The sequence below is a fragment of the Scyliorhinus torazame genome, chromosome 5 (assembly GCF_047496885.1).
Source record: "Scyliorhinus torazame isolate Kashiwa2021f chromosome 5, sScyTor2.1, whole genome shotgun sequence".
In the NCBI taxonomy this organism is placed as follows: Eukaryota; Metazoa; Chordata; class Chondrichthyes; order Carcharhiniformes; family Scyliorhinidae; genus Scyliorhinus; species Scyliorhinus torazame.
This window is the reverse complement of record NC_092711.1, coordinates 82,285,285-82,294,351: the sequence shown is the minus strand read 5'-3', so window position 1 is coordinate 82,294,351 and position 9,067 is coordinate 82,285,285. Positions and strand designations below refer to the sequence as shown.

At 47.1% G+C, this 9,067-nt stretch overlaps 1 long non-coding RNA gene across 1 annotated transcript; it reads right to left on the bottom strand.

Moving 5' to 3' along the window:
- Nucleotides 1-955: 955 nt before the first annotated feature.
- Nucleotides 956-5,496, bottom strand: LOC140418665 (uncharacterized). The gene is made up of 2 exons (XR_011945211.1): nucleotides 5,157-5,496; nucleotides 956-3,988 (listed from the first exon to the last, which is right to left on the bottom strand). It is a non-coding gene; the product is annotated as an uncharacterized lncRNA (long non-coding RNA).
- Between the last annotated feature and the right edge of the window lie 3,571 nt (nucleotides 5,497-9,067).

The window sequence follows — 9,067 nt, the reverse complement described above, 5'->3', positions numbered from 1 at the left end:
CCAGGCCACCGTGGGGGCACCCCCCGGGGTCAGATCGCCCCGCGCCCCCCCCCCCCAGGACCCCGGAGCCTGCCCACGCCACCTGGTCCCGCCGGTAAATACCAGCTTTGATTTACGCCGGCGGGACAGGCAATTTCTGGGCGGGACTTCGGCCCATCCGGGCCGGAGAATTGAGCGGGGGGGTCCCGCCAACCGGCGCAGCCCGATTCCCGCCCCCACCCAATCTCCGGTACCGGAGACTTCGGCAGGGGCGGGGGCGGGATTCACGGCGGCCAACGGCCATTCTCTGACCCGGCGGGGGGGGTCGGAGAATGACGCCCAAGATCTTTATTTTAAAAGATAACACCATCAACAAAAATGTTTCCAGAAACTGCAGAGCGATCAGAATTTGTTTGAAAAAATAAATTCTTTGTAATTTTGAGAAGTTACTAGTTCTGCCAAGACTATATGGGCTGAGCAGTGGTGTAATGGTATTGTTACTGGGCTAGTAATTCAGAGACCCAGGTTAAAGCTCTCGGAATCTGGGATTGAATCTGGCTACCACAGATATTGAAATTGAATAAAAGTTTCAAAGTAAAAGTCTCATGATGGTTAGAAAAAGCCGTCTGGGTCACAAATGTCCTTTAGGAAATCTGCTCTCCTTATGTGGCCTGACCTACACGTGACTCCAGATCCACAGCAATGTTGCGCCCTCTGAAATGGCCTCGCAAGACAGTTAGTTCAAGGGCAATTGGAATGAGCAGTAAATGCTGGCCCAGCCAGTGACGCCCACCTCCCATGAATGAATAATTTTTAAGGCGGCTCATTGTTCAACCTGAAGATGACTAAGAAACTGTCTCTTTGATTGGATTTGATTTATTGTCACGTGAACCTCGGTACAGTGAAAAGTATTGTTCTGCGTACAGTCCAGACAAATCATTCCACACATGGAAAAACAAAATGCGGATCTTGGCAGTTTGCTCAGTTCACTAAAGAATTTAATGGCTTTGGAGATGCAGATTAACATTTTAATCACCGTCTGAAACAAACCTAATAGTAATGTATGCTCATATAGACAGACACAAACAATACTGTAACTGAATTAGAGGAAATGGCAGAGATTTAACTAAAACACCTTGAGAAATTCGACCGTAATGATAGAGAAACAGGAAAAGCCACTCCGGGAGATGAGGAAATCCAGGCTCAGTGCGGATTTGCTGTCACCCCTCCTTTCTTATACATGAACGGGATTGAGGCTGCAGAATGTTTCACACCAAAACACAGAGGGGTCAAATATAAGCAACACCTAATTCTCAATTCACTTCCATTTAACTATATTTGACTTTGTTTAAAAGCTGACTGTGGTCAAACTGAACAAAGATTCATGGGATTTGTATTACCCAGTGACATGCTTTCTTTTCTTGGTCAGTCATGTTTGCAATTCAATGGTGTATATTTCAGAGTTTATTCAGGGTGAAGATTCGAGATCTATTCAATTCAAAATGAAGTCATATATAACAAATAAATATACTGATGTTCAACATAGAATAATTAAACAAATATTGAGTAAAATTTATGGAAATTTTCTACAGGATGATAAGAATGATGCATTAATGATTGAACAGAGAGCATTGTCCCATTAGATATTTGCTGAACAAATGCTAATGTTCAATGTAAGTTCAATATCTTATGGTCTTGCAAGTTGAGACCATTGGGTACTGTGCTTCCAGCTGTTTCTGTAGCATGGAGGTTATCACATTCACCTAACGCGCAAAAGGTGCCTGGTCCGAAACTGGCAGAAGCATTTAATGCTTCTCATTTAGGATGTGGAGATGCCGGTGTTGGACTGGGATGGGCACAGTAAGAAATCTTACAACACCAGGTTAAAGTCCAACAGGTTTGTTTAGAATCACTAGCTTTCGGAGTGCAGCTCCTTCCTCAGGTGAATGAAGATGTAGGTTCCACAAACACATATGTAGAAAAATTCAATGATGCCAAATGGTACTTTGAATACGAGTCTTTGCGGGTAATTAAGTCTTTACAGGTCCAGACGGTGCGATAAGAGAGAGGGATAATCACAGGTTAAAGAGGTGTGAATTGTCTATAGCCAGGACAGTTGGTAGGATTTCGCAAGCACATGTAATGTAACATGAATCCAGGGTCCCAGTTGAGGCCGGACTCATGTCTGTGGAGCTTGGCTATCAGTTTCTGTTCGGCCACTCTGTGTTGTCGCGCGTCCTGAACGGCAAACGCTTACCCGAAGATCAGAGGCTGAATGCCCTTGACTGCTGAAGTGTTCCCCGACTGGAAGGGAACATTCCTGCCTGGTGATTGTTGCACAATGTCCATTCATTCGTTGTCGCAGCATCTGCATAGCCTCGCCAATGTACCATGCCTCAGGACATCCTTTGCTGCAGCGTATGAAGTACATAATGTTGGCCAAGTCGCACCATTACACATTCTCACGTGTAATGGTGATACCCATGTTGATGATCTGGCACGTCTTGCAGAGGTTACCATGGCAGGGTTGTGTGGTGTCATGATAGCTATTCTGAATGCTGGGTAGTTTGCTGCAATCAATGGTCTGTTTGAGGTTGCGCGGTTGTTTAGAGGCAAGCAGTGTTGATGACCTTGGCAAGATGTTCGTTTTCATCGATGACGTGTTGAAGGCTGCGAAGAAGATGTCGTAGTTTCTCCGCTCCAGGGAATTCATCAGGTGAATGAGGCACCGGGAGTTTTTCCACAGACCCCAAGAGGCCTACAGCGAACCCAATGAGACAACCAATGAATCGGAACAGCAGACCGAGAGATCTGTGGGACTGGAAGATCCAGCCAGCAGGAAGGACTGGAAAACCTCACCCATTAAAACAATCCGATCAGCTGATTCTACAGCTCGTCTTCCACTAAACCACTCAGTAAAACTGCCTCGAAGACCTTTCTTCCAAATTCTGAACTCACATCTTTCTCCTCGTTTCCTGCTGTCTACCATCATGCTCTCTCAGCGCTCATCTTGTCTGTGAAACTTACCCTTTGCTCCTTTGACCCAATTCTCACTAAACTGTTTAACATCGAACTTCCACAATCATATAATTTACAGTGCAGAACAGAGCATTCGGCACATCAAGGCTGCACTGGCCCTTGGAAAGAGCACCCTTCTCAAGCTGACACCTCAACCCTATGCCCATAACCCAATAACCCCACTTAACCCTTTTGGACACAAAGAGCAATTTAGCATGGCCACTCCACCAAACCTGCACATCTTTGGACCGAGGGAAAACCGAGCACCCGGAGTAAACCCACGCAGACACGAGGAGAATGTGCAGACTCCGCACAGACAGTGACCCAAGCGGGAATTGAACCTGGGACAGTGGAGCTGTGAAACAACTGTGCTAACCACTGTGCTGCCCCTGATTTATTGGATCCAAGTTCAAATACAAGCCACGATGAAGCATCTGCCGTGGTGGGGTTTGAACCTGCATTCAGAGAATTGTGCTGGGTCTCAGGATTACTCATCCAGTGACAATACCACTACATCATCACCTCCCCAGTCAAGCATTTTGCAGGGCTCGTCCAGATATGAAGCCGGGACCTCTCGCATTTTGGAAACCCCCTCAGCGAAAATCATACCCCACGGTTTTAACGGTATCTCCATGGAGTTAGTGTCTTTGTCCGTTTCCTCTTTAGACAATCAAGTGAAGCTTCGTCCTCACACAGAACATGTGTCTGGTTTCTCCTCTTAGTGAATGGTGTGGTGTTTTTTATCAGGCTGTAACTGGTTAAAGCTCTTTCCACAGTCAGTTCACTGGAACACACTCACTCGGGTGCGTGTGTGTCTCGGTGCTTTTCCAGTCACACTGATGTTTTAAATATTTTCCCACAAACAGAACAAACATTTTTCTTTCCACATTTATAGTCAGGATATTCAGGTCCTGATCAATTGAGTGACACTGTCGGATCTTAATGTGATATTTGGTTTGTGTTTCCTGTCTGAAAATCCTCTCCTCATGCCCTGGAAAAGGAGTTTACAAAGGTCACACTATCAGTACAGGATAGAAATTCAGAACAGACAATTCCAGTTTCTGGGGAACATTTTGTTTCTCTCTTCTGTCCCCAAAGCTGTAAATTCCCGTCCCACACACTCTCCTCCCTGGGCTGAAATCCAAATAAAGTATTCGATCATTATTTCTGTATCCTTTTACCAAAGTTATATAATTAGAGGTAAGAATATGTTTTATAAGTCACTTCATTCATGACTTGTGACAGACATTAATCTGAATGACCCTGACTGAGCAGATAGAATAACACATGTGAACCTGGTGTCCAGAACTGACGATGTGGAGATTTGATGAACAATCGCGAAGGTCATTTCTCCAAATCTTCCAGGGTTTCCTTTGTTCTTCCTCTCCCTCTCAAACTAAGTTATACTGGATATCAGACTCAGGGCCCATTCTGGTTCTCTTCCTGCTGACTAAATAACTTAAATCAAATATGGAGAAGACTGAATCCACTGTTCGGTCACTGCTCCAATCTCCATTCCTGACATACCGATTCTACCCCTCTTCCTGGCAACAGTCTGAGACTTAGCCAGTCTCTTTGTAAACTTGGTTTCATACTTGATCCAATATGAGCTTCTGACCTCATAGAATTTAGTGCAGAAGGTGGCCATTCGGCCCATCGAATCTTCACCGGCCCTTGGAAAGAGCTCCCTAGCTCTCACCTCCACCTATCCCCGTAACCCCCGCTAACCTTCTTAGGTACTAAGGCAATTTACCATCGTCACCTCCCGATTCGACAATTCCATTACACACCTGGCTGCTCTCCCACATTCTACCTCTGGAAGCTTAAAGCCATCCAAAAGTCTGCTACCCATGTCTTAATTCACAGCAAGTTCCTTTCCCCTATGATCCCTGTGCTCCGAGACTTGCATTCGCTCCCAGTCAATTCTCACCCTTGTTTTCAAATCCCTCCATGGCCTCGTCTCTCCCTATCTCTCCAATCTCCTCCAGCCCCACAACCCCCTGAGATATCTGCACAGCTCTGATCCTGGACTCTTGCACACCCCCGATTGTAATTACTCCGCCAGGGTTTAAATTCCCTCGGCTCCAAGCACTGAATTCCCTCCCTAAACCTCCCCGTCTCCACCTCACTCACCTCCTTTCAGACTCTTTAAAACTCACCTCTTTGACTAAGTTTTTGGTCACCTGTCCTAACATCTCCTTTTGTGTCTGGGTGTCTCACTTTGTTTTGTAATGTTCCTGTGACGTTGACTGGGATGATTTATGATGTTAAAGGTGTTATATAAATAGAAGTTGTTGTTGTTGACTGTAACCCTGACCTCCTGCTTTACAATATCCCATTGGTTTCACAACTAACTCTATCTCTGATGTTTTGCGGGTTTGCAGCCTCTATAAAGACGGCGGCCGTTAACTCAGGCCTGTCACCGGGAGCCGGCCACAGCTGTCCCCCCGCTCGATGCAAACACGGGCCCGGAAACATCTCATTGGGGTTTGGAGCCTCCTCCGGCTCTCAGTGAATCCTCCGGGTCGAGTCCCGCATCGGCACTGCGCATGCTCCAGCGCACAATGCCCTGGGAATGATTGACGACAGCTTTCGTCCAATAGGAAAAGAGGGGGGTGACTGGGCGGGGCGGCTGGTCCTCCAACTAATCGGAGTGAATGAAGGGCGGGACTGAGCGCGGTCTCCCACATGACTACGAGCATGCGCAGTGCCGATGATAACTCAGGATTCAGGTGATCGGGTGGAAATCCTTCGCCGGTCAGATCCCGCTCGGTGACTCATGAGGGAGGGATGGGGCCGGTGGATGGGTCGGGAGGCTTCACAAACGCTCCGTGTCGGCCCCAAGCTCCGAATACGAAGCTCGGATGCAGCAGTTGAACCGGCGAAAGCTGCTCGGGCTTTTCCCCGAGACAGGCCTGGGTGGACGAAGTGTGCGGCTCGGCGCATGCGTAGTGAGCGAGAGCCCCGGGTTTTGCTCGGAGGGAGTGAGCTCAGATTTACCGGAGTGATATCTGTACCCGCCGGGGTTAAATTACAAAGCTAGATTACACAAAAGAGTCAGAGACATGATGACACAGAGAATAGCATTCGGCCCATTGAGTCCATGCTAGCTCTCTGGGGCAATCCAGTCAGTGCCATTCTCCTGCTCGATCCCTGTATTCTCACAGATTTATTTCCCTCAAATGTCTATCCAATTTCCTTTTGAAATCAAATGATTTATGTGTCTATTTTCAAACTCCCTCATAGGCAGCAAGTTTCAGCTCATTGCCGCTTGCTGTGTAAAAACATATCTCATATCTCCTGTACCTTTTACATACAAACTCGGAACAGGCCACTCGGCCCCTCGAGCCTGCTCAGCATTCAATAAGATTGCGGCTGATCTCATTCTAACGTGAACGCCACATTCCTGCCTACCCCGATAACCTTTCACCCCTTTGCTCATCAAGAATCTATCCAGCTCTGCCTTAAAAATATTCAAGGACTCTGCTTCCACTGCCTTTTAAGGACGTGATTTCCAAAGTCTTACAACCCTCAAGAGAATAAAAAGTCCTCATCTCCATCTGAAATGGGTGACCCCTTATTTTGAAACAGTGATGCCCTCGTTCTCGATTCCCCCACAAGAGGAAACATCCTCTCCACATCCAACTTGTCAACCCTCGGGATCTGATATAGTTCAATCCAGGTTTTACCCAAAACTTTAAATCTGTGTCCCAAGTGCTTCTACGATCAGTAAATGGAAACAGAGTTTCTTTGTCCACCTGATGGAAATCTGGCATAATCTTGTGTCCCTGAATCAAATCTCCCCTCAACCTCCTTTGCTGGAACCATTCTGGTAAATTTCCTCTGCACCTTCTCCAAGAACCTTCACATCCTTCCTGAAGAGTGGTGACCAGAGCTTTATAAAGATTCATAGAATAGAATTAGTACCATCGAATTCCTTCAGTGCAAAAGTGGGCCATTCGGCCCATCGAGTCTGCTCTCATTCTCTGAAAGGGCACCCTACCTAGGCCCACCCCCCACCCTGTCCCTGTAACCCCATAGGTCCACCTAATCTGCACATCCCTGGACACTAACGGGCAATTTATCAAGACCATTCCACCTAACTTGCCCTTCTTTGGACTGTTGGAGGAAACCTGGGCATCGGGTGGAAACCCACACAGACATGGGGAGAAAGTGCAAACTCCACACAGACCGTCACCAAGGCCGGAATTGAACCCGGGTCCCTGGCACTGTGAGGCAGCAGTGCTAGCCACTGTGTCACCAGAAGCATAGTTTCAGGATCAATATTTCTATTTATGAAGCTCAAGGTCGAATATACTTTGCCAACTACTCTCTTAATATGTCTTGTAGATATACAAAATCCCTCTTCACCCCTTTCTCTCGCCTCCCAAAGAGGTCAATTGGGTTTTATAACAATCCTGCCATTTTCATGGTCACTTTTTCCCAGTGCCGGCCCCACAAGTGACCAGATTCATTCAGCTCAATTTCAAATCTGCCTTTGTGTTTTTGTGGGTTCTCTCACACTCCCTATTTTCTGTTTTTAAATCAGTTTCACAGGTGTTAGAAGGGGACACTTCAAAGTCTGGAAACTCAAACCAAACATCACATCAGGATCTGACAGAGTCCTCTATTTATCATATCCTGAATATCAGCGGATTTCGAACATGGAAGGAAAAAGCATCATTCACAGTGGGGAGAAACCGTTCTTGATTTGTGTGTGTGGACGAGGATTCGCTCTGTCATCAGGCCTCACAAGCCACAAATGCAGTCACACTGAGGAGAAACCGTGGAAATGTCCGGACTGTGGGAAAGGATTCACTGTCCCGTCCAAGCTGGAAACACATCAACACAGTCACACTGGAGAGAGACCATTCACCTGCTCAGAGTATGGGGAGGGATTCACTCAGTCATCCACTTTTTCCACACACCAGCGAGTTCACACTGGGGAGAGGCCATTCACCTGCTCAGAGTGTGGGAAGAGATTTACTTTTTCAGTCCACCTGCTGAGTCACCAGCGAATTCACACTGATGAGAGACCGTTTCATTGTCCAGACTGCGGGAAGTGCTATAAACGTTCTGGGGAACTGATTCGCCATCAACGTGTTCACACTGACGAGAGACCGTTCAGGTGCTCTCACTGCTGGACTGGGTTCAGGCAATCATCTGACCTCACTGTACATCAGCGAAGTCACACTGGGGAGACACCATTTGCCTGCTCCCAGTGTGGGAAGGGATTCACGCGATCATCTAACCTGCAGAGGCACCAGCGAATTCACACTGGAGAGAGGCCATTCACCTGCTCCAAGTGTGGGAATGTATTCACCACTTCATCCCATCTCCTGAGACACCAACAAGGCCACAAGTAACTGCAGTGATTGGATTTTGCTGTTCCTCACATTCAGGACTGAACCATGTTCATTTGGGTCTTTGCTCATTTACAGGGGCTAATATTCTGGTTCGAAGTCAAATTAATTAATTTGTGTTAAACGTGCAGTGTTGCAACATTTTAATATCTCTGACACAAGTTATTCCTTTTGAAGTACTCTAGCTCTCCCCTGTCTCTTCCATCCTCACCGCCAACAAGAAGTGCGAGGAGCTTTTGGAGCTTCTTTGTGACTGAGATTGAGTCAATCCGATCAGCTGCCTCTGCTGCTTCCCTCCCTTCCACGAGCCCACCGGACCAAACTGTCTCTAAATGTCATCCTTTCCCGAGCCCTGAACCCACATCTTTCTCTAGTTTCTCTCCCATCTCCCCGCATGCCCTCTCAGAGCTCATCTTGTCCATGAGACCAGCTCCTGCTCCATCGACCCAATTCCCACTGAGCTACTGATCAGCCAACTGTCCATGGATATTGTCAACATTTCTCTCTCTTCAGGTACTGAGCATCTGTCCTTCAAATCTGCCATCATCACCCCCTCCTCAATAAAACAAATCCTTGACCCTGCCATCCTTACAAATTACTGCCCCATCCCTCTCCTCTCCAAACTATTTGATCATGTTGTCACCTCCCAAATCCTTGCCCATCTTCCCCAGAACTCCCATGTTTGAATCCCTTCAATCTGCCTGTCA